Raw genomic sequence first — 26,466 nt, 5'->3', positions numbered from 1 at the left:
AGAGTGATCAATTTTTTTGCATCAAACAGTTAACATTACTCAACCAAGCCCTGCCCAACTACAAAACTCAATTGGTCAAGCAGCCTGTATGCAAATCTCTGCATACTTTAAACTGCCTCTCTGCTTGGAGGACTTAGAGCACACTGACATTGGTAGAGCCAATCAGACATTCACTATCACGTGGCTGATAGATGAATCATGTTCTCAGTGATGAGATAGAAGGCAAATGAGGAATTCATTGCTTCATAGGTAAATCTGATGCTAAGAAAGTCCCTGGTGCCAAGATTGTAGCATGTACATAGCATAAAACAAAGAATAAGAGCATATGAACAGCCTTACTGGGTCAGACCAATGGTCCATCAATCCCAGTAGCCCATTCTCATTGTGGCCAATCCAGGTCCCTAGTACCTGGCCAAAAACCAAGGCGTAGCAACATTCCATGCTACCGATTCAGGGCAGCCAGTGGCTTCCTTAACAAGTCAAAACTCCACCTCACTCTATGAGAAAAGGAATTCAAAAAAGTTTTTACGGCTAACTCTCAAAAATTGAGATATGCCACACCATCCATATTTGATATGTTGTGTCTTTTTTAACACTTGCTATGATCTGTCATTCTCCAATCTTTCCAGAAGTAAGACAAATCAGCGACATCTGATATTTCAATCATTTATTTATCCTTAATAGTGCAGAATTACTAGCATGCATAACTAGCATAACTCTGCACTATTAAGGATAAATAAATGATTGAAATATCAGATGTCGCTGATTTGTCTTACTTCTAGAAAGATTGGAGGATGACAGATCATAGCAAGTGTTAAAAAGACACAACCTATCAAATATGGATGGTGTGGCATATCTCAATTTTTGAGAGTTAGCCGTAAAAACTTTTTTGAATTCCTTTTCTCATAGAGTGAGGTGGAGTTTTGACTTGTTAAGGTTTGAATAACCTCACTTTCATCTTCATATGGTACTGTGCAACCAGTGGCTTCCCGCTCCAGGAAATTGTCCAAGCCTTTCTAAAAACCAATTACGCTATCCGCTCTTACAACCTCCTGTGACATCCAGATGCAATTTAGGGATTTAAGGCAGCACAGACAAGAGCGAGTCTACAATACCAAAGCTATTTGAGAGTGCAGAAAGAACCTGTTGATTCACAGGCACTGGCTTATTCCATGAAGTAAATTTTTAGATTGAATGTTGATTTAAGCTTCTATTACATTCAGTACAGGTATTTGATTAGTTTCTTCTATGGATCCGCTGGGGTTTTTTTAGATTTGAAAACCGAGTGAAGCTTTTATTTCACTCAGTACATGTAAATGTTTTCTATCTTGTGTGGATCCTTTGGTGTCCTTTTATATGTGAATCCTGAGTGAAGCTTTTATTACACTCAGTACATGTAAATGGTTTGTCTCCTGTGTGGATCCACTGGTGTCCTTTTAGATGTGAATGCTGAGTGAGGCTTTTATTTTGTTTTTTCATAACTTTATTTAGGAAATTTTCACAACAGAACATAATCAAAGGCAATACAAAATGCAAAAATCAAATCAATGAAAGACACAGAACTCCCCCTCCCCCCTCCAAAACCCCAATATCACAAAGCAAAACTAGGTAGAGTGTTGTTGCCATTGGAGATATGAGTCCCAAATCTTATGATAAGCTAAGAGTATATTATGCTTCAATGCAGTAAGGTGGGATATTAAATGTAAATAATCCAAACGAGAGTAAATCTTTGGAAGAGGAGGCACCCTAGGAGTACACCAACACTGCACCAAAGCAAGTCTGGCAGCTGTAAAAACAAAGGCTGCCAATTTCTGTTCAGGAGTTGACAAACCAGGAACTCCCACATTAAGTAAACAACATACTAGCAACAGGCAACAATGCTTATGAAAAATCTGAACTAAAAAGTAACCCACGCGTTGCCAATAAGGTCTGACTCCAGGACAGGTCCACTAGATATGTATAAAATCTCCCCGATCCCCACAGTTTCGCCAACAACGATTAGAACCCACATAAATGGAAAAAAGATGCTCAGGGGTATAATACCACCGATAATATATTTTAAAACCATTTTCTACATAGTTAAGGGACAATGTAGATTTAAATAATCTCTTATAGATATGGTCCCAACTAGGTAGCCCTCTCCCCTCTAGAACATCCTTCTTCGATCGTGCTTTGTAGGAATCTAGCGGTGATTCTCTTTTTAATAAGGTCTGTTATACTCTAGAAACTCCCCCTCAACTGCCCAAAAAGCCTTTTTATATGTGAATCCTGAGTGAAGCTTTTATTACACTCAGTACATGTAAATGGTTTGTCTCCTGTGTAGATACACTGGTGTCCTTTTAGATGTAAATGCTGAGTGAAGCTTTTATTACACACAGTACATGTAAATGGTTGTCTCCTGTGTGGATCCTCAGGTGAATTTTTAGACATATATGCCAATTGAAGCTTTTATTACACTCAGTACATGTAAATGGCTTGTCTCCTGTGTGGATCCTCTGGTGTGCTTTTAGATTTGAAAGCTGAGTGAAGCTTTTATTACACACAGTACATTAATATGGTTTATCTCTTGTATGGATTCTCTGGTGAATTTTTAGACTTGAAAGCTGAGTGAAGCTTTTATTACACACAGTACATGTATATGGTTTGTCTCCTGTGTGGATTCTCTGGTGTGCTTTTAGATGTGAAACTCGAGTGAAGCTTTTATTACACACAGTACATTTATATGGTTTATCTCCTGTGTGGATCCTCTGGTGAATTTTTAGATCTGAAAGCTGAGTGAAGCTTTTATTACACACAGTACATTTATATGGTTTATCTCCTGTGTGGATCCTCTGGTGAATTTTTAGACCTCTAAGACAAGTGAAACTTTTATTACACTCAGTACATGTATATGGTTTATCTCCTGTGTGGATTCTCTGGTGAATTTTTAGATCTGAAAGCTGAGTGTAGCTTTTTTTACACTCAGTACATGTAAATGGTTTGTCTCCTGTGTGGGTCCTCTGGTGAATTTTTAGATTTGAATGCTGAATGAAGCTTTTATTACACTCAGTACATGTAAATGGTTTGTCTCCTGTGTGGGTCCTCTGGTGAATTTTTAGATGTGAATGCTGAGTGAAGCTTTTATTACACTCAGTACATGTAAATGGTTTGTCTCCTGTGTGGATCCTCTGGTGAATTTTTAGTTTTGAAAGCTGAGTGAAACTTTTATTACACTCAGTACATGTAAATGGTTTGTCTCCTGTGTGGATCCTCTGGTGAATTTTTAGTCTTGAATGCTGAGTGAAGCTTTTATTACACTCAGTACATGTAAATGGTTTGTCTCCTGTGTGGATCCTCTGGTGAATTTTTAGATGTGAATGCTGAGTGAAGCTTTTATTACACTCAGTACATGTAAATGGTTTGTCTCCTGTGTGGATCCTCTGGTGAATTTTTAGATGTGAATGCTGAGTGAAGCTTTTATTACACTCAGTACATGTAAATGGTTTATCTCCTGTGTGGATCCTCTGATGAATTTTTAGATCTGAAAGCTGAGTGAAGCATTTATTACACACAGTACATTTATATGGTTTAACTCCTGTGTGGATCATCTGGTGAATTTTTAGACCTCTAAGGCAAGTGAAACTTTTATTATACTCAGTACATGTAAATGGTTTGCTTCCTGTGTGGATCATCTGGTGTCTTTTTAGACCTGAGGGCTGAATGAAACTTTTATTACACTCAGTACATGTAAATGGTTTGTCTCCTGTGTGGATCCTTTGGTGTCTTTTTAGACCTGAGGGCTGAAAGAAACTTTTATTACACTCAGTACATGTAAATGGTTTGTCTCCTGTGTGGATCCTCTGGTGAATTTTTAGATTTGAATGCTGAGTGAAGCTTTTATTACACTCAGTACATGTAAATGGTTTGTCTCCTGTGTGGATCCTCTGGTGAATTTTTAGATTTGAATGCTGAGTGAAGCTTTTATTACACTCAGTACATGTAAATGGTTTGTCTCCTGTGTGGATCCTCTGGTGAATTTTTAGATCTGAAAGCTGAGTGAAGTTTTTATTACACTCAGGACATGTAAATGGTTTGTCTCCTGTGTGGATCCTCTGGTGAATTTTTAGATTTGAATGCTGAGTGAAGCTTTTATTACACTCAGTACATGTAAATGGTTTGTCTCCTGTGTGGATCCTTTGGTGAATTTTGAGATATGAAAGCTGAGTGAAGCTTTTATTACACTCAGGACATGTAAATATTTTCTCATTTTTATGATCCCTTTTGTGCATACTGAGTTCTTTCTGGTGTTTTTCTCCTTTACTCTTGCCCTGGAGGAAAGCAGAAGTCACTTTATCACTATTATTAATTTGGAAGGGTCTCTCTGCTAGGTGTTTCTTGTCCACAGGGATGTTACTGAGCTCTCTGTCATTTCTCTCACACTTAATGACTCCATCCGTTGTGTCTCCTTCAAAGTGTCTCTGTTTCTTTGATTCCTTCTTGCAATTGTTTGCATTAATCTTCTCAGGTCTGTGAGAAATATTCACACTGACATTTTCTGACTGTGTTTGGATTTGTTCCATTTTTACCAGATCTTCTCCTTGATTCTTTATTCTCTTCCATATGTGTCGGATCTGATGATCTGCTGGATATAAACAGAAGGTTTTTCTCAGAAAATAGCAGTGCTTTATACGATAAAACCTGTATATAATAAGAGAAAGATAGATTGTATCACACCAGGTGTTACCATGTGTGGATTGTGAATTAGTCAGTTTCCTATTTGCAAACCATTTTTTTCAAGCATCTATGTCCACACAGTGCAAGTTTGTGAGATGCTCCTTGGAAATGGCAGTGTTGAGAGTTAAGGGAGTCAATTATGTAAAACTCTGAGTGCTCTGACAGTAATCTATAGGTTTTGCATATAGGTATAGGAATCGCATATAATCCACTTGTTCCCACCTATTTGCACACCATCCCCTCCTACCTATGTGGAATAGCTCTCAGGCATTAACTTAAGGAATACAACTTAAGAGCATTTACAAGGACTCCTGCCATGTCACCTCCACTGTGGCATGTAACTGCCATTTTAGCATGAAACTTACACGCCAGAGTGACAATTAACATATGGCATACTGTATAGAATTGTAGAGAAGATCCCTGAAGAAAGAGAATATATTATAATATCCTAGGACAAGCAGGCAGATATTCTCACATGTGGGTGACATCATCCATGGAACGCGGCATGGACCTTCAAAGTGAACTGTCACTTTAAGAAAGCAAAAGACTGCCCGTGCCATGCATACACAGGTTCCTTCCCACCCGCTGCAGCTCACAGCACCATCAGTTCATTGTTTGTTGCAGAGCGGAGAAGATGTCTTTTGAGAGACAAGGGGGAAAACCTCTGCTTGCCCTGGATTGGTAGTAGAGAATGACACAGTGACAAAATTAATCACCGTCCCCGCGGGAAACCATCTTCATGTCATTCTTTAAGGAGAGAGGGAAGAATCAGAGTATAATTGGGCACAACCACTGACCTGCAAGCTTTGCTTTGAAGAATGCTGGTGTAGAAGGACCGAGGTTGAAATAGACACTAGAAAATGACAAGGGATTATTTCCCACGGTTATCCGCGGGGACGGGAACAGTGATGAATTTTGTCACCGTGTCATTCTCTAATTGGTAGCATGGAATGTTGCTACTCTTTGGGGTTTGACCAGCTACTAGTGACCTGGATTGGCCACCGTGAGGACGGACTACTGAGTTTGATGGACCATTGGTCTGACCCACTCAGGTTATTCTTATGTTCTTATGTGTTTTTAATATACATGTATTATTTGCATTTATTTTCTGCATAACATAAGAATAGCCTTACTGGGTCAGACCAACGGTCCATAAAATCCAGTAGTCCGTTCTCACAGTGGCCAAACCAGGTCACTAGTACCTGGCCAAAACTTCCCCCATGTCTTTCTCAATAACAGACTATGGACTTTTCTTCCAGGAACCTGTCCACACTTTTCTTAAAACCAGCTACACTGCCCACTCATAACACAACCTCTGGCAATCCGTTCCGGAGCTTAACTATTCTATGAGGCCAGACATCTCAAAAAAACGCGTTAAAAAGCAACAGTCTGCTAACGCAGCCATTTTGATAGCGAATTGAAAAAAGTGAGACATTTAAAAAAAAAAAAAATTTCCTGCCGGTCTGTAGGGCCAACACGTGCATCGGGCCCAAGACGTTATGATAGAACAAACGGACTGTATTGTGACTTGATTGAATGCCGACCTATGGGATAGCTGAGTCTTCTGTGTTGCGGACCAAATAGCGTTGAGCTGACTGGTAACTGGCTGATGCAGGGGGATTACAATGCGGATGGGAACTGGAAGGAAGAGGAGAGGATTGTAAACACGGAAGTGATGTGGCAAGCACGGCCTTTGAGATTTGTAGGAGGATTGCCGCTATAGTACCTGTGGATTTCCTACTCAAGTTAGTTTATACTTAACTGTCAAAGTTTTATAGGACTTTTTTGTAGGAAGACGGTTAATAGATCCCAAAATAGGTGTGTTCCAAGAAATTGAAATGGTGAGAAACAGAATGATGGTAGGAAAGTAAACGTAATTTGCTACAGAAATGGCAACAGGAGACAGAATGATATGATTTGGTTTTCTTGACTAACTTGAAGCTGATGTTCCTGTGCTTGCCCTGGGTCATTTTGTCTCTTGTTAACTTACATTTCCAGCCTGATGGTAAGATATAATATATTTTGCTGCATGGAGGTAGGGGGAATGACTTTATTTTTGAATTTAGTGATTGAATAGTGTCAATTTTGAGAGTTTACATCTGCAGTCTGTATTTTGCACTGTTCAGGAAGAAATGCATTTGTTTCTTTTTCTCTGGGGTTGTACAACATCTAAGGGTTTGTTTGTATATATTAATACTTTTAGTTTTTGGTCCCGTATTTGCATAGGGGTTATCTGTGTTCTGGTAGGAATGAATGTTGAGAAGCATACAGTGTGCTTTGTGTAGTTTCATTTTGTGGTTTGTATATATGAAAAATGAATGGAAAAAATAGTGTTACAATTAGTACTGTTATGGGGGTGGGGCGGAGAGGGGCGGGGTCTGGCCACGACTTAGCCCAGTGTTCTTCAACTGCCGGTCCACAAAATAATTCTTTTATTTCCGTAAGTCCATAGGTGTAAAAAGGTTGAAGAACACTGCCTTAGTCTTTATAATTTTTGAAGGCGTGAAAAATCGATCCACTTGTACCCGTTCTACTCCACTCAGGATTTTGTAGACATGAATCATACCTCCCCTCAATTATCTCTTTTTCAAGCTGAAGAGTCCAAACCTTTTTAGTCTTTCCTCGTACGAGAGGAGTTCCATTCCCTTTACCAAGTTGCTCACTCTTCTTTCAACCTTTTTAGCACCGCTATATTTTCTTGAGATAAGGAGACCAGAATTAAACGCAATACTCCAAGTGAGGTCGCACCATGGAGCGATTCAGCAGCATTATAATATCTTTAGTCTTGTTAATCATCCCTTTTTTAATAATTCCTAGAATCTTGTTTGCTTTTTTGGCCACCACCCCACACTGGATGGAAGGTTTCATCGTATTGTCTACATTGACACCCAGATCCTTTTCTTGGGCGCTAACCCCCAAGGTGGACCCTAGCATCCGGTAAATGGGATTTGGTTTATTCTTCCCAATGCACAATCACTTTGCATTTGTGAAGAGATGCAGTTCTGAACCAGGGCAAGGTCAGCACACAGGCAAGGTCAGCACACTGATCTAAGGCCCTGTGAAAGAATCTAAGCCCCTGTGAATGAATACTGAATCATTACCTCTCTCCCCATTAACCCTTATGTTATTTAAGCTGTCCATATTTGGAAAAGACATCAGCTGACAGGCTTTGAGGACATGCAAAAACACAGGTATTGTCTAAGCGCTGAGTTGGAGGGTGATCACGAGGTAAAAGGAGGGTGATCACGATGTAAAAGCATGTACTTGTGTTTCCACCAATGTAAAAGCATGTTACTTTGTATCCACCAATCAATTCTAGATGAAGAAAATTTACGTGATCCACACCAACACGGATTTACCAGGGGAAGGTCCTGCCAAACTAATCTGATTGACTTCTTTGACTGGGTGACCAGTCATCTGGATGCCGGGGAGTCCCTAGACGTGATATATTTGGACTTCAGCAAAGCTTTTGATAGCGTCCCACACCGCAGGCTGTTGAACAAACTAAAATCGATGGGATTAGGAGATACATTCACTACATGGGTAAAGGATTGGCTAGATGGAAGGATTCAAAGGGTGATGGTAAATGGTACCCCCTCCAAAACGTCAGCTGTGACGAGTGGAGTACCTCAGGGCTCTGTCTTAGGGCCGATACTATTCAATTTATTCATAGGAGATTTGACCCAAGGACTTAGAGGAAAAGTATCACTGTTTGCCGACGACGCCAAACTATGCAACATAGTAGGCAAAAGCAGTGTACCTGACTTTATGACGCAGGACCTACGACAGTTGGAACAGTGGTCATCAACTTGGCAACTAAGCTTCAATGCCAAAAAATGTAAAGTAATGCACCTAGGCAATAAAAACCCACACAGAACTTACACACTAAATGGTGAAACCTTGTCCAGTACCACGATAGAACGTGATTTAGGAGTGATCATTAGCAATGATATGAAGGCTGCAAATCAGGTGGAGAAGGCTTCGTCCAAAGCAAGACAAATGATGGGCTGCATCCGTAGGGGTTTTGTCAGCAGAAAACCTGAAGTCATAATGCCACTGTACAGATCCATGGTGAGACCTCATCTCGAGTATTGTGTTCAATTCTGGAGACCACACTACCGGAAGGATGTGTTAAGGATTGAATCGGTTCAGCGAATGGCTACCAGGATGGTCTTGGGGCTCAGGGATCTCACATATGAAGAAAGACTAAAAAAACTGCGGATGTACTCGCTGGAGGAGCGAAGAGAGAGGGGGGACATGATTGAGACCTTTAAGTATATCACGGGGCGTATAGAGATGAAAGATGATATCTTCAGTCTTACAGGGCCCTCGATAACCAGAGGACATTCGCTGAAAATCAGGGGAGGGAAATTTCAGGGTGATGCTAGAAAGTACTTCTTCACCGAAAGGGTGGTCGATCATTGGAACGAGCTGCCTCAGCAGGTGATTGAGGCCAACAGCGTGTCAGATTTTAAGAGAAAATGGGATATTCACATGGGATCAATAGGGGAGTAGGAGTCAGGGAGTGGGTCATTGGTATGGGCAGACTCGATGGGCTATAGCCCTTTTCTGCCGTCAATTTCTATGTTTCTATGTTTCTATTAGATGTGTAAACGAGGGAGTTACTATGGTGTCATTAGCTTAGAAGCATAATAAAAGGGACTCGGAGCTAGCCACTGGCAATGCCTCCTTCCTGGCTTGTATCCTGTGTGTGTGTTTGCTGATTTCCATTCCTACAGTGGCGCCAGGAACAGGGACCCTACACCCTGCTTGCTCCATCTTACGATAAGACTAGGTGCACTGCATCCTCCGGGATCCTCTCGAATAAGTATGGGAAATTCCCTGTCAGATTTGCAGCGTGCTCATGTGAAAGAATTGAAGTATATTCTGAGACATACAGATAGAGAGGCCTCTGATTCACAGTTAAAATGTTTAGTACAAGAGATAGGAGAGCACTGCTCCCGGTATCCAGAAAAAGGATCCCTAAAAACAGAAGATTGGATAAGAGTTGTGAAAGTTTTGTATGCTGAGCCTAGGGTATCAGCAGCCATCTTAATCGTATTGCAGAAGTGTAAGTGTTCCTTGGAAAAGGTTGGGACTGAGGCGTCGTCCAAGGTGTCAACAGTCTGATTAACCATTACCTCCCTGACTATCCCAGTCAGAACATATATCCAAAAATCATACTTCCCGCACAGTTAACTCCAGTACCTTTAAGTGCAAAAAAGGAAGAAACATTAGCGCACTTATCATTATCCTTTGCAATATTGCGAGAAATTCGTAAATCTATTTCAGAGACAGGTTTAAGAAGTAATTTCACAGCCGGGTTATTTGAAACCCTGGCTAGGGCGCATACCTTATTACCACAAGATTGGAAAGACATTATGCGCATGGTATTGACTACGGGTCAATATGTTATGTGGGATAGTGAGTACCAATGGGAGGCTCAACGGAGAGCTTTACAATCTAGAGGGCTTTATACCCCAGATCAGTTATATAGAACAGGAAATTTCTCCACTATTAGACAAGTAGATAATAAGGAGGCTCAAAGTGATTTAATGATGAAACTAGCCAAAGAGAATGCTAATTTGGATTGTCGTGAAGCATTACAGGGCTTAGGAAACAGGACAGATATTGCATTAGTCAATATGCTGCGAGCCTGTGCTGGTATTGGCATTTAAACATACTAAATGGGCATTTTAGCAGCTGCAGTAACATAATCCCGATAAAATGGGAGGTTTTGGTAATAGACCTTAAAAAGGGTGTGTTTTTTTTACCATTCTTCTACATCCAGATGATAAAGGAAAATTTGTGTTCACTCTGCCTATTCTTAATTATAGTCAATCAATTTGGGTCACAAATAACTACAATCATATGCAGCTCCTACCATTATTATTTTGAAACTTAATTCTACAAACACGTATGTGGAAGCAGGAGATGAGGTTAAGGTTTATAGGTGCAGGAATTAGCTTAATAGAACAGAGAAATAATAAAATACCGAGTAGATTTAGAGACCACTTCTGTGTATAAGAAAGACAAGCCTGTCTGCCTGCATGAATGTGTGTTTTTCTTGTGTGACTGATAAGATGGGTCTGAGAAGAAATTAACACAGGAGTTGGTCAAAAGCTCTAGAGAGAGGATAAGGATTTTAACCTCTTAACTTTATAAATTTGAGACTTGGTTCAGCAAATTATATTTTTGCATATGGGTTGAAATACTGGTGACTAAGATGTGGGGTGTTAATTATCCCTCATAAATTGGAGTCACTGTTAAATTTCTAAATTCACGCTGACACTGTGGCAAGGGTCATTTTCTTCCCCAACTACCTGACCTTTGCACATCTTATCAAGCTGTTGACAGGCTTCAGCCCAGGTCTTTTGTTTGCAACACTTCAATACTGATAACTGTGATGTTATCTAGGTTTGTCCAAGATTAGATATGAAGGATGTAACCTTCCATAGCGTTTCTTCACTCTGGTTAAGCCAACAGAACATGCTGACAATTATTAACTGCATTGCAGAGCTGACACTGAGAAGAGTGCTAAGTTATAGGAACCTTTACAGTAATAGTCGTTTATTCATGTAAATGGAAAGTCTACTATTCCCCTTTAAATATTAATGAACTTGCAATTTAATAGTTGTTGTATTTCATGTCTTTTATTTGTGAAAAGAAAAATGATTTACAGAAAATAGCAGGTAAGTGATTACAATGTCACTGGATGAACTGTCCCCAGATATGGAAAGCCTTCCAAGATAATCACAATTAAGGTAAGCTATTTCCGAATCATGTTCTTACAAGAATAGACTCCTCATTGAGTGGGCACTAATTAAAATTTGGATATCAATTGTATTTTGGTAATTTGATGGAAGAACGAATTGCTGATTCATAAAGAAAAATGCTGGCTTTATATAAACGTTATGCCATTGGAATCTGAGTATCAGACAGCAATATGTGCCAGCTGTACTACCTAGAACTACTATGACTCAATTTTACAGTATCCCTGGAAGATGAATGCCCCTTACCTTTTGGTCATTTGGGAATTGTATTTATGTCGTTTTGTCTCTGATTATATTGTAGATGGTAGAAGCTGAAGACTGCAGCTTGCAACAGGCAGACAGGGGACTTATCCAGACTGCATACATGAAATCAATGGACAGTCATATTTCTCTGACCTTTTGTGACTCCAATCTAAAGGATATACACTTACTTTTAAAGCTTCACAAGACATCAAGATAATAACTGTGGTTAACTACTGATTTTGATCGTGTTCATTCCTTTGGTTGATAATTTGAGAAGCATTGATACTGTTGAGAATCTTCTGTCAGAAAAGTTTGCACAAGTTACCAGCCTGTCCACACCTTCCTTTACACTTGTTTTCATATGTTCTATGATGCTTTATTGTCCAGAGGTATAACTTTGTTTAGGTGTTGACATGGATAACCTGGACATACAGATGATTCAACTGGACATACTGGCCTCACTTGTGTATGCTGGACACTACAGACCTATATTTTCACTTGTATATGCTGGACACAACAGACCTATATTTTCCAATAGCCAGGCCCAGCCTGTACCTTGCTGTCTGTAAACACCTGCAGCCTTTGCAATGCTAACGTTTTTGTCTCCATTCCCTGCTGGGAGGATATTTCTCCAAGGTTCTGCTGAACTGTTATCAGTGCTGTATGACTTCATATGCCAGGCACCCTGGAAAGCCATAAAACTTTTATAATGAGCAAGGATCCCTGCAGGACGATGTGGGCGTAGCGAGATGAAAGAACTTGGTACCAAAACATTTGCTCCCTGTCTCTGAACCAAGTTATGGGAACCAAGCAGCTGGATTGTTGAAAGGTCACCTTTGCCAACTTTCAGCATACAAGGACACTATCCCGAAGATGCACAGAATTGTAAAACCACTAATTAGCATCTACAGCTCTCAGCGCTGGAGAAAGAAAGTTCACCAAGAGTTCTCTGTTTCTGCAAGGCCCTCCCCCCCTACATGGGAGGGGGGGTGGAGGTGAGAGAGGCGTGGACTGAGAGGAAGAGTTAGGTATACATTAATTTATGTACCAATAGGGAATTACATAACCAGAATTCGGGGATATACTTTCTGTATAAAAAACACGTGCATTCTAGGTAAAGCCAGAGAGATTCACTTACTTATGCTACAGGGATCTGCTAGCACCCTGCTAAGCATATGGATGCAAGTTCTTCTCTCCATTGCATATTCTGAACTGACAATACATTTTTCTGATATGTCTCTGCTGCTGTAATACTGTAAGTTTTTATACTAACAATAAACAAATATTGTCTGTTTTGGAAGATACAATGCCGTCTTGTAGTTATTCCAATGAGGTAAACAAAGCAGTCTTTACTTCAGTGTTAATGTTAGTTATGTAATTTATGTAATTGTGCTTTTCCTGAACTATGGTTTAGAAACACTTGGGTTATGATTACCTTTCTGAAAAAAATGAAAAAAAAATACACCTACACCATGCAAGCTATTTATAGTAGCGCTGCAGATCTTCAGAGGATCCTCTACATTTATTGCCATTATACCTTAATTTACCTTCTTTGAATTGTACTTCTGAAATATAATTATGTGTGATTACGTAATCTAATAGGCCCATTATGATATTCAGTTAGCTTCTTTATTATTGTCTCATGCATTGATCTCAGAAAAGAACTATTTGTTTATCCCATATTTTTATGTACTGTAACACCTGTCGCAGGTAATAGGCCTGTCCCACATGTGGCAGTGATTTATATTTTTGATTATTTGCTGACACATCACAAGTTCTTTTAACGATTTAAATTTAATTTGAGAACTTGGCCCTTGCACCACACTCAAAGAAGACAAAATCTGTCTTGTGCATATTCATTGCTTGTATCACCTTCACATGAGTTAACTGTACATATTATGCATATATTTGGGTTTTTTGGGTTTGCACTGGACATTTCTTCATCTTAATGCATTTAATTCTAGGTTACTATGCCCGGCATTTCTGGGTATAGGGAAAGTAATCTTGAGGTTCTCTTATTTTAGGGACAATTAGGGATCTTTTGATATGCCTCACCTATCTACTAGGGAATGCTAATTAATGTCATAAGAGTTACATAAGAATTACCAACGAGTTGTTGAGATCTTAAGGTGATAAATGTTGGGTAATTAGAAGCATATTAGAATATGTTATGAGTATAGAGTGGGTAAGTGGGGTTTAGGTAGGAAGTGGTCGTGTTAAATAGGTTTTATGTATTTTATGAAGAGTAGGGTTTTAGTTTCTTTCTTGAAGGTTTTATAATCTGTGGTCGAGGACAGCAGAATGGTGATTTGTCTGACCAGTTTAGCTGCTTTGGTGGCTATTAGGTTGTCATATAGTTTTTTTCGTTTGACATTTTTGGATAGTGGGTGTGTGAATAGTGAGTGGGTTCTCCTTTGCCTGGTTGAGGAGGATTGAGTTAGTCGGTTATTCCAGTAGGTTGGGCTTTCTACATTAATAGCCTTGAATAGTAGGCAATAGAATTTGATAGGCAGCCATTTGGAGTGCAGGGAGGGACTAAGCAAGCACGCAAAAAGCACACACCTGCCTCGTGCACTGCTGTGCCGCTAACGCTGCCGGAAGAGAGCAGGGAAACCAGGCAGGAGCGAGGAAAGCACGCTGGACCACCAGGATGCCAAAAAAAGGTACGGGGAGGGGGTGCCTGCCTGCCTTTGGGCTGGCTGGCTTGGGACTGGCTGGCTGGTTTGACTGGGGGCTGGCTGGGTTGACTGAGGGCTGGCTGGCTTGGGGTGGGTGGGCTGGTTGCCTTTGGGCTGGCTGGCTTGGGACTGGCTAGCTGGTTTGGGGTGGGTGGGTTGGCTGGTTGCCTTGGGACTGGCTGGCTGGCTTGGCAAGGGCTGGGGACTAGCTGGCTGCCACTAGACGTGCCTACCATTAGACGTGCCCACCACTAGACGTGACCTGTACCCTGTCCCAGCCTACTACTAGACCACCAGAGGGGGGACAGGGTACAGGGCACACTATTTGGTTCAGAATTTTTTTTCTTAGTTTTTCCTCCTCTACAGGTGGGTGCGTCTTATGGTCAGCTGTGTCTTATGGAGAGAAAAATACGGTATGTACTAGTTGTGAATAATTATTAATTTATTATTTACAGCTGGCTACATAAATATATCTTTTTCTATCTTCATAATATTTATTTATTTTAAATATTTCTTGCTCGCACATCCTGCAATTTTCGGCGAGTTACAGAGAAACATTCATAATGCAGACATAGACAATTACAATCCAATAACATCTCAAATAACCTATAATACTGAAATACCAAACCATACTTATTCTTGTATCCTGCAAATGTTGGCTAGGAATCATTGGAGCTTGCATTATATTAGAATTGATTCAGAGGTATAGACTTCACACAGATCGGTACGTTATTGTAAGTCAATGCAGTGAAGAGAATCAATGCGTCTTAAGTGCCTTCCTGAATTGGAAGTATGTAGGAAGTTGGCGTAAGCTGCTTGGGAGTTCATTCCAGGGAGTTTTTTTCCAGATTTTGGGTCCTTGGAACTCAAAAGTGGTCTCGAAAAGAGCTTTCCTCTGTACTTGGCGCGGGGAAGGAAATGGTAGCTTGCAGCGTTGAATTGTGTTCGAATAATTGAAGGACTGTGTGACCTGGCGAGCAGAAATGAGCCAAGCTAGGTTTTCTCCATATACTGTATAGCTTTAATAATAATAATAATTTTATTTCTTATATACCGCGAAGTTCAAAGCGGTTTTCAATAAAGATACATTTTGTCAGTACATTCATTGGGAATATGGGATTCAAGCGGTTTACAATAAAGATACATTTTGTCAGTACATGGAATACAAGGTGGAAAGAGAGTATAAGTTAGTTTCAAATCTTGAATTGGGATGGTGGCGAGGTAGAGAAAAGGGCTGTAGAGAGGATGAGGTAGGTTGGGAATTTAGAATTTGTTAAACAATCGACCATACATGCAATTTTGAAATGAACCCTGCCCTTGAACCCTGCCCTTAAGTAGTGGACTTGCCCTCTCATATTTTGTCTTGTGCAGGATCAGCCTTGCTACTGTGTTTTTGAGTAGTTGCAGTTTCTTATAGTCTTTCTCTGTGATGCGGCAGTAGAGGGAGTTACAGTAGTCTAAGTAGGGGAAGAGGACATAAGAACTAGCAATACCTCATATTAATCATACTCACTTGCATGAATAATATCATTCAAACAATACTATTTTGATTAATTTCGGAATATTTAATAAAGATGGTGCCTCTTTAACTTCAAGCGGCAAGGCGTTCCACCACTGGCGCCCTGCATAGCAATCAGAGCAATTAGTGACACACTAGTCTCACCTCCTTCAAAGGTGGGACCTCAAAGCACTGCTGTTCACTGGAGCACAATGTACGACTGGGCAAATATTGACGAAGAAGATTACTTATCTCTAATGATTGTTTACTCTGTCTTAGCTTGAAATCGTACAAAGTACTTTAAACTCAATTCGAGCAGCTACTGGTAACCAGTGAAGCTTAATCAAGATTGGTGTAATATGGTCAAATCTTGAAGCCCCCTCAATTAAGTGGGCCGCTGCATTCTGTTATCAATTGTAATGCTCAAATTCAATTTTTTGGTAAACCGAAGTAAACAGCGTTACAATAATCAACTGTAGGAATCAAAATTGCACTTATCAAGAAAATCTCTTAATTTACGAAGCAGCGAAGTTTTAAAAGAGCTTTAGACACCACTACTCATTTATCTGTGGCTTAAAAGACAAAGTGGAATCCAAGATCACCCCCAGGTATTTGCATTCATTAGATACTGGAAAAACTATTATCCAAACTCAGTCAGTACATAAGAACATAAGCAATGCCTCCGCTGGGTCAGACCTGGGGTTCATCGTGCCCAGCAGCCCGCTCACGCGGCAGCCCAACAGGTCCAGGACTGTGTAGTAATCCTCTATCTATACCCTTCTATCCCCTTTTCCAGCAGGAAATTGTCCAATCCTTTCTTAAACCCCGGTACCGTACTCTGCCCTATTACATCCTCTAGAAGCGCATTCCAGGTGTCCACCACACGTTGGGTAAAGAAGAACATCCTAACATTCGTTTTGAATCTGTCCCCTTTAAATTTTTCTGAACGCCCTCTTGTTCTTTTATTATTTGAAAGTTTGAAGAATCTGTCCCTCTCTACTCTCTCTATGCCCTTGATGATCTTGTAAGTCTCTATCATATCCCCTCTAAGTCTCCTCTTCTCCAGGGAAAAGAGACCCAGTTTCTCCAATCTCTCAGCATATGAAAGGTTTTCCATCCCTTTAATCAGACATGTCGCTCTCCTCTGAACTCTCTCGAGTAATGCCATGACCTTCTTAAGGTACGGCGACCAATATTGGACGCAATACTCCAGATGCGGACGCACAATCGCCCGATACAATGGCAGGATGACTTCTTTCGTCTTGGTTGTAATACCCTTCTTGATTATACCTAGCATTCTTTTCGCTCTCTTAGCAGCCGCTGCACACTGTGCCGTCGGCTTCATTGTCATGTCCACCATTACCCCCAAGTCCCTTTCTTGGGTACTCTCGTTCAATAACATCCCTCCCATCGTGTAATTGAACCTCCGGTTTCTGCTTCATACATGCAATACTTTACACTTCTCAACATTGAACTTCATCTGCCATCTCGTCGCCCATTCCCCTAGTTTGTCCAAGTCCCTTTGCAATTCTTCGCAGTCCTCCTTTGTCCGAGCTCCATTAAATAGTTTAGTGTCATCTGCAAATTTTATTATCTCACACTTCGTCCCCGTTTCTAGCTCATTTATGAATATATTAAATAGCATCGGCTCGAGCACCGAGCCCTGCGGAACACCACTCGTGACCTTCCTCCAGTCCGAGTAGTAGCCCTTCACCCCTACCCTCTGTTTCCTACCCTCTAACCAGTTTCTGATCCATCTATGCACGTCTCCGTCCACCCCAGTTTCCAGAGTAGACGTTCATGAGGCACCTTGTCAAAGGCTTTCTGGAAATCTAGGTATATGATGTCTATGGGGTCTCCTCTGTCCATCTGTTTGTTAATTCCCTTGAAGAAGTGCAATAAGTTAGTCAGGCACGATCTCCCCTTGCAGAATCCATGTTGGCTGGTTATCAGAAGTTTTTTTTTTTTTTTAAATGTTCATCGATGTTTTCTTTTATAAGTGCTTCCGCCATTTTGCCTGGAACCAAGGTCAGACTCACCGGTCTGTAGTTTCCCGGATCACCTCTTGATCCCTTTTTAAAGATGGGCGTAACGTTGGCTATCTTCCAGTCCTCCGGGATCTCGCCTGTTTTCAGGGATAGATTGCAAATTTGCTGTAGTAGTTCCGCTATTTCCTCCTTTAGTTCCTTCAGAACTCTTGGATGGATTCTGTCCGGACCCGGGTTTGTCAGTTTTTTGTTTTTCTATCTGCCTGCGCACATCTTCAAGGCTCACTTACATGGATGTTAACTTTTGTGCTTGATTTCCATTGAAGATTTGCTCAGGTTCCGGTATGTTGGTTGTGTCCTCGCTTGTAAATACAGACGAAAAGAACATGTTAAGTCTTTCTGTGATCTCTTTTTCCTCCTTCACCACTCCCTTCCTGTCTCCATCGTCTAGCGGTCCCACCTCCTCCCTAGCCGGCTGCTTCCCTTTAACATATCTAAAGAACGGTTTGAAATTTTGTGCTTCCCTGGCTAGTCTCTCTTCATATTCTTTCTTGGCTTTTCCAACCACACGGTGACATTCTTTTTGATACCTCCTGTGCTCTTTCCAGTTTTCCTCAGTTTTGTCTTTTTTCCATTTTCTGAATGAATTTCTCTTATTGCCTATCGCTTCCTTCACTATTTTAGTTATCCACGCCGGGTCTTTTGTTCGACTCTTTTTGCACTCTTTTCTGAATCTGGGGATATACAGATTTTGTGCCTCGCTCACCGTGACCTTGAAAAAAGAGCAGGCATGTTCTACCGTTTGCCATTTTTTGGCAGTGTTCCAAAGTTTCTTCTTTACCATTCCCCTCATTGCTTCGTAGTTTCCTTTCCTGAAATTAAAAGTTATTGCTATGGTTCTCTTTCCTTTTGGCATTCCATACCTCAACCTTGAACTAGATCATATTATGATCGCTTTTTCCCAACGATCCCACTACTTCCACTTCCTTTGCAGGTCCTCTTAGTCCATTTAGGATTAGATCCAGAGTGGCATTTCCTCTCGTCGGTTCCCTAACAAGTTGCTCCATGAAGCAATCTTGTGTAGCCTCCAGGAATTCAGTCTCCCTAGCGCATCTTGAGCTCCAGTCTATCCCGGGGTAGTTGAAGTCCCCCATAATAACCGTGTTACCACTTTTGCATTCTCGCTTTATCTCGGCTTCCATTTCCTCATTGATATCTCTGGTTTGTCGGGGGGGACGATAGTATAGACCTATCTTTATTTCGGGCCCTTTCCCTCCCGATATTTTAACCCATAGCGATTCTAGCTTGTTGGTTGTCTCTGTTGTGTCCATTCTTGTCGATTGTATGCTTTATTTTATGTATAGTGCTATTCCACTGACCTGTTCTGGCGATAGAGCTTGTACCCTGGCAGTGCTGTATCCCATATGCTTTCCTCATTCCACCATGTTTCAGAGATTCCAATGATGTCTATGTCCTTCACATTGGCCATGACTTCTAATTCGCCCATTTTGTTTCTTAGGCTTCTTGCATTAGTATATGTGCAATTTAGCTCCTGGTTTTTTGTTGCCTTCATTTCCTTTCCCTGTGCTTCGGTCTTTAATTTCTTCTCTTTTATTATATTCCTTCTAACCTCCTCTTCTGGGTTAGTCGACTCCTGTAATTTGTCTATTGTTTCTTCCCAGCCTTTTTTCCCCTCGGTATCTTCATGGGATACCTTCTTCCGAATCGTCGACGCTTGGTCGACTGTCGGCTTTCCCCTTCTTCTTAGTTTAAAGCCTGTTCTATTCCCCTCCTGACGTTGTTTGCTAGAAGTCTTGTTCTCGCCGTGCTCAGATGCAGTCTATCTCTCCTGTAGAGCTTGCTCTTGCCCCAGAATGTTGTCCAGTTCCTCACGAAGTAGAACCCTTCTTCCTCACACCATCTCCTCATCCACGCATTTATTGATTGTAGTTCCTCCTGCCTTTTCACATCTGCCCTCGGTAGTGGTAGGATCTCTGAAAACGCTATCTTCTGGGTCCTCATCTTCAACTTCCTTCCCAGCATCTTGAACTGTTCTATCAGCATGCTTCTTCTGTAGTCCCTTCTGCTGACATCGTTCGTCCCGATGTGGATCGTTACTGCAGTCTCTTCCATCTCCGTTCCTTCCAGGATCTTTCCAATTTTGTCCACGATGTCCTTGGTTCTCGCTCCTGGCAGGCAGGTCACCAGTCGATCCTCTCTCCCTCCTTCTATGTAGCTGTCCACATGCCTCAGGATCGAGTCTCCCACTAGGATCGCTGACTTTCCCTTCTTCAAATTTCGCTTTGGTCTCAGGTCAATGTCCTCCGTGTGCTTCACTCCTTCTTCTGGGCATCGACTAGCCGATTCCTCTCCCTCGTGTGGTGTTCCTCTGTGGGTGTCTTCTTTGAGGTCATCTGTTACTTGTTTGCCCTTTCATGCTGGTGTTGGTATAACTTCATCTTTCCTCTGAGGTTCGTTTTCTTCCACCCTCCTCTTATATGCTTCCTCAATGAATTTCTCGAGTTCCCTGACTTCCTCCTCGATGTGTCTCTCATTCATGAAGTCATCAGCTGTCCTGATTGGTCCTCCGTGGTATAAAGTTCTTCTAGCTCCTGTATCTTGTCCTCTAGTCGCTTGACTTCCTTCTTCAAGCTTTCCAGCTCCTGACACCGACCGCATACATATGACTGTCTCCCCGAGGGGAGGTAGTCATACATATGACAGCCTGTGCAGAACACTGGAAAGCTCATCTTCTGGTTTCCCACTGCTTCCATTGTCGCTCCTACTTCAAGATAACAGTTAAGATTACATACAGATGGAAATAATTCTACGTACAGATGGAAATAATTCTACTAGTTTCTGGCGACCTACACAGAGTATCTCGGTTTTACACGTAGTCAATTTCAAATGATTAGTGTCCATCCACTTTGATTACATCAAAACATTTTTCTAACCGTGTAATCGCGTCTTGCATTGAATTCTCGATCGGGACCAGGAATTGAATGTCGTCGGCATACAACTTATAGCTTACCCCAAGAGCCTGCACTTCTCGACATAATGGGAGCAAATAAATATTAAACAATACAGCCGATAATGCCGATCCCTGAGGTACTCCAAAGGTCACCAGTGCCCATTCCATCTCCACACAAAACATTCTCCCTGACAAATAGGATGCAAACCACTGTAATACAGTACCTCTAATGCCCAATACCGGTAATCTCTGTAAAAGAATCTGATGCGCAATTATGTCGAAAGCAGCGGAGACATCCAGGAAAACTATAAAAAATGATTTACTCTGATCAAGCCCTCTGTAGATCACATCTAAGGTTGAAATCAATAATAATTCTGTTGAACGAATTCTGCAATCCAAATTGACCATTATCCAAAAGGTCTGACTTCTCCAAGAAATCCTGAAGTTGGTGAAGCACAATCTTTTCAAGGTCTTTTGATAAAAAGGGTAAAGATGAAATCAGACAAAAATGTTGCAACAGGCTACCATCTACTCTATCCTTCAAGAGTGGCCACACCACCACTCCTTTAGTGACTTAGACCCAATGCCTTTCTGCGGAAACTTCGTCACTAATTTCAATAAATTGCTTCACTGATTGTTGAAAAAACCCCAACTGGACAAGTCTAAAGGGCATGCAGTCTTCTTCAGCTGTTAAATAATATGTATCGATTGTCTCTCAAAGTCGAACTCAGACCATCGTTCAGCAAGTGATCCTCTCTCAAAGGTGGCGTCTTATCTATAAACTCTGCAGCTATTTTACTCACTTTATCAATGAAAAATGTCAAAAAGTCAGTTTCAGCTATTCTGGCCTCATCATTCTAATAAGATTGCATAAATCTGAACCTGGCTAGTAGCTTGGGTGGACCCTTTCCCTAGACAGGAGTTACAGATGCTTATTACACCCAACTAATTACTGCTACACTCCCCTCATTGCTCCCACCACCATTCAAGTTCTGTGGGGCACAGTAGAGAAGTAAGTGGAGGGACGTACCACCCTAGGTGCTGTCTTGGTGGGGGCACCGGCACCTTTCTGCCCCCACATCTTTCTTTAAAATCTTCGCCAGGCCGAGCAACTACTCTAGCCTGATGCTCGCGCCAGCCTGGCTCCCTCTGAAATCACTTCCGGGTTGCGGGACCAGGAATTGACATCAGAGGTCAAGCCAATGGCAGCATGAGCAGCCGGCCGGAGAAGCTGCTCGTGCTGGTGAAGATTTAAAGATGCAAAAGAGAGGGATGGGGGTGGGGAAGGAAAGAGGGGAGCGGAGAGGAAAGCGAAGGGGACACAGTTTGAGCAACTTTGGACTACATACTTGGAAGCCGAGAGGTCTATGGGTGCCATCCGATGATCATCTCTGGAGTGCGACCTGTTTTTGATATGCATGTGTGTGTGTATAGGCTGGTTAATGTGTCCCTTCGTTACGTTAACAAAGCTCCTACCCAGACAAGTCCCTCTCACCGGGCCATATCTTTCTTGACGTTCAATTCCCAATTCCCAACAGTCCTAGGACTCTTTGCTTGGCCTACTCAAATCTACTCGTTATACCCTCATTCTACAACATCAATAACTGTATACAGTCACGAATCTTCAATGTAACGGTCCTACTCTTTGGAACACACTTCCCTCAACTTTTTCACTGAAGAATCAAAGATTAGTTTCAAACGAGGTCTCGACATCTTCTTATTTGAGGATGCCTTTGACCAAAAACATGGCTCTATGCTGCCTACTGAAAACCAAGTCCAGTTGCCAAGTAATCTAAAATGCATTCTGCTCTTTTCTATCCCCAGATATATTTTCTTCCAACTTTCTGAGTGATTTTAAAGTTCTATTGTAAACTGCTCAGAAAGGTCTCTCACTGGGTGATATATCAAGACTTATTAAACTTGAAGCTTGATTTCCAGCAGTACTTATCCCGCTAGTGCCACTAAAAATATGGACATACCACCTCAGTATTATCTGGATATGGCAGGAATAGTCCAGGCTGTAGGAGTTTGAGTGGAACTGGGATTTACCAACAATATTCAGAAGAGATCTGGGTGACCACCTACTGACAGCAAAAAGGCTCTGCTAACTTTATCCTGGTCGTGATCTGGGATCTGTATGGAATATTGATATGGAAAGGTTTACTGAGCATAATAAGGTTAACTTTGTATAAGTCAATTAAGTGAAGAAAGGGCATCTAAGTCAAACTGAGGAAAAAGAGGCAAATATTATGCTAAGTGATGTGTTAAAGTGACACATTTAGGTCTTCACATTTATGCCAGCCAGCTGGACATCCAGAGACCCTGCTGTTTCCCAGGCTTCTGCACACAGACCCAGTACACAGCAAAACTTACAACAGTCACAACCCAGGATCTGGCACCACAAAACTTCTGACTCCCTCACAACACGGTTTTGAGCTTCAAGATTTCTGACATGTGAAGTTAAAGATAAACACCTTCCCTCCACCTTTCCAGAGCTTACATTGTGTGGCCCATAGGTTAAGCCTTCCCTTACAGGTCAAGTGACTGATCCTTATCTATAAAGGGGCAGAACCCCCAGTGCTTTCCCTACAAAAGGTGTCTATAGAAGGCAATCGGAAATCGGTATAACAGGCACTGTACTGAATTGGTTTGCCGACTTCCTACAAAATCGTGAATACGTAGTCAAAAGGCAAGAATCATACTCCAACCCTTGGAAGGCGTTCTGTGGCATCCCACAAGCTCCCCATTATCCCCAATCCTATTCAATTTATTCATGAGCTCGCTGGGTCACATCAAAATGGAAGATAAAACAGTACTGTTGTATGCCGACAACTTCCTTCTCCTCATTCCCATAACCATCCTAATATTGCCAAAAAAATCTCAAACAATATAGATAAATTTCAAACCTGGACAACGAACAACAAGCTGAAACTGAACGCCACTAAGACCAAAGCCATTGGTTTCCGCACCGCACAACAGAATGTCATACCTAAACTCACTCTTCCAATGGAACCACAAATATCTAACCTTTGGGAAATATGTAACCTTCGGAAAAAGACCATCTATACTATGTGTCAACTGCGACTCACAAGATCATACTTCCACCCAGACCACTTGGCTCTGATCATTCAGATAATGGTCCTAGCTCAATTGGACTATTGCAAATCCGCCTACCTTTCATCCACAAACTACAACTCATCCAGAACACAGCAGTTAGACTAATCTACAAATTAAAGAAATTTGACTCAATCACAACCTTCATCAGGCAATTACATTGGCTTCCAATATCATCCTGAATAATCAGATTCTATACGGAAACTCAGCAGCCCCTCACATCCAATTATTCTCTAATGTTTGGTCGACTTCTAATAAGATTGCATAAATTTGAACCTGGCTAGTAGCTTGGGTTGACCCTTTCCCTAGATACGAGTTACAGATGCTTATCTGACTGTCTTGACAATTTTATTACACCTAACTAATTACTGCTACACTCCCCTCGTCGCTCCAGCCCCCATTCAAGTTCTTTGGGGCACAGTAGAGAAGTAAGTGGAGGGGGGCGTACCATCCTAGGCGCTGTCTTGGTGGGGGCACCGACACCGTCTTTCTCTAAAATCTTCGCCAGGCCGAGCAACTACTCTAGCCTGCTGCTCATGCTGGCCAGGCTCCATCTGAAATCACTTTCCAGGTTGCGGGACCAGAAGTGACATCAGAGGTCAAGCCAATGCCAGCGTGAGCAGCCGGCCGAATAATTTTCAAATCGTCTTGTATCCTACACCAGATTCTATATGGAAACTCAGCTGCCCCTCTCATTCAATTATTCTCTAATGTTTGGTCGACTTCAAAAAGAATCCTTAACAGAATCCAACTAAATCTACCATTCACAAAAAACCTCCACTACAAGCAAATTTTCCACTCTATGCTAACTTATCTGGGTGTAAAAACCTGGAATGACCTACCAGAAGTTATTAGGACAGAGACAAACTCACTACATTCAGAAAAAACCTGAAGACTCACCTCTTTGACAACTAACTGTCTTAGTTTCTGTATAACTCCCCCCTACTTCTGGGTTTCCTCTCTTATTTCTCCATACCCCCCTTCCCTACAACTTTCCCCCTTCCTCCTTGATCTGTCGCCTTGAGCCTGTATAAGTATGTGCGACACACAAATGGAAGTTTAGATTAGATTAGACATTTTTACCCCGGTCCCTCTTATTACTCCACTCACCTGGGGAGCTGCTTTTCCCAATTTCTCTTTCCTCTGATCCAGGCTCACCCCTGATGTATGGCTCTTCCCCTCGTTCGATGTGGGATATAATCTTAGGGGTGACGGATAGAGAACCTGCTGCTGGGGTAAGAAAATTGCATTAAATTAATTTTCTCAAAATTATTATACCTCATAAAAACTAACATAAATCCTCTTTACTCATCTTTAATCCCACTCTAAATAGTTCAATGTATTATCACCTCATTTCAATATATGCAAACTTCTTCAACACTTATAAAACATGCAGGTCTCCTTGTTCACACCAGAACATCTAGAATAAGGTAAAACAAACTCTCTGAGAATACTGTAACCGGGTCTGTGGCCTGAACGAGCCTCCACAGCACCTCACAGTGGTTACACACACAACAACACCTGCGTGTGACCCGGCCTGGAGTCACCCTGCAGGCATGGACTGACACCAAGAGTAAAAGCAAAAATAAACCACAATTCTTCAGCATGAACAGTAAAAGAAAATTCAGGTTTTATTTTCCTCAACGTAATAAGGGCAGGCTTATTAGAAGTCCTACTCCAAAACAGGTAAGTGCTATCTTCAGTCCAAGTTCACTAAGCAGAGTAATGAACAGTCCAAACATAAATAATAAAAAAAACAAAAAGAATACTTTCTTTTTTCTTCACCCCACTGGGTATTTTAGTTCCTTCTAAACACTGCAGAACACAATAGGGCAAAAGGCACTGGGAACCCTATTGTTAGTGCTCCAAAAGGAAGCCTCTGGCAGCCAAGCATTGCACTGCCAGGAAAAGGAGAGTGCCTCAGGTTTGCTTTAATGTCAGCCTATAATTGCTTCAAATTTTCCCTCCCAGATAATAGCAAACCTCTCCCTCAGTTCAGGCACTATCAGCTTCAACCAAAATGCAAAACAGTAAAAAAGAAAGTCCTCCAAGGTTCAGCTTCATTCAAACAGTCTCTCAAACAAAGAAAGCTGAACAAAATGCACTCACTGTTTCTTCAATGGTTAGCAGGTACAGCTGGTGGACAAACCAACTTCCATGGCTTCCTCAGCCAAGCTCATTTCTTCTGGCAGGTTGTTAGTCTCCATTGGAAGTTCCAGCTCAGCTACAGATTCTGCCAGGACATCTCCAGACTCTTGCACCTCCATGGGTGTAACTGGTTCGCTCTTGCCTGGCCCAAGGAGACTCTCAGGGAGGAAAGGTCCCAACCTTCTCCCTAACCTGCTTCCTTGCTTGTACACAGCTGCTGGTTTTATACTGATTGGGCAACGCCCTAGCCTGGCTGATTCAGCAGTCCTCAAGGCAGCTCTAGAGCTCCTCCTGTGGTGCCCTGGATATTGCTGGTCTAGGGAACTATTGGGAAACTCAG

At 41.6% G+C, this 26,466-nt stretch overlaps 1 pseudogene; it reads right to left on the bottom strand.

The window, feature by feature from the left end:
- The window catches only part of LOC117354967, a 136,079-nt pseudogene that overhangs the window by 87,373 nt on the left and 22,240 nt on the right, over positions 1 to 26,466 (bottom strand).

Source organism: Geotrypetes seraphini, chromosome 2 (genome assembly GCF_902459505.1).
Source record: "Geotrypetes seraphini chromosome 2, aGeoSer1.1, whole genome shotgun sequence".
Taxonomy (NCBI): Eukaryota; Metazoa; Chordata; class Amphibia; order Gymnophiona; family Dermophiidae; genus Geotrypetes; species Geotrypetes seraphini.
This window is presented reverse-complemented; position numbering and strand designations above follow the sequence as displayed.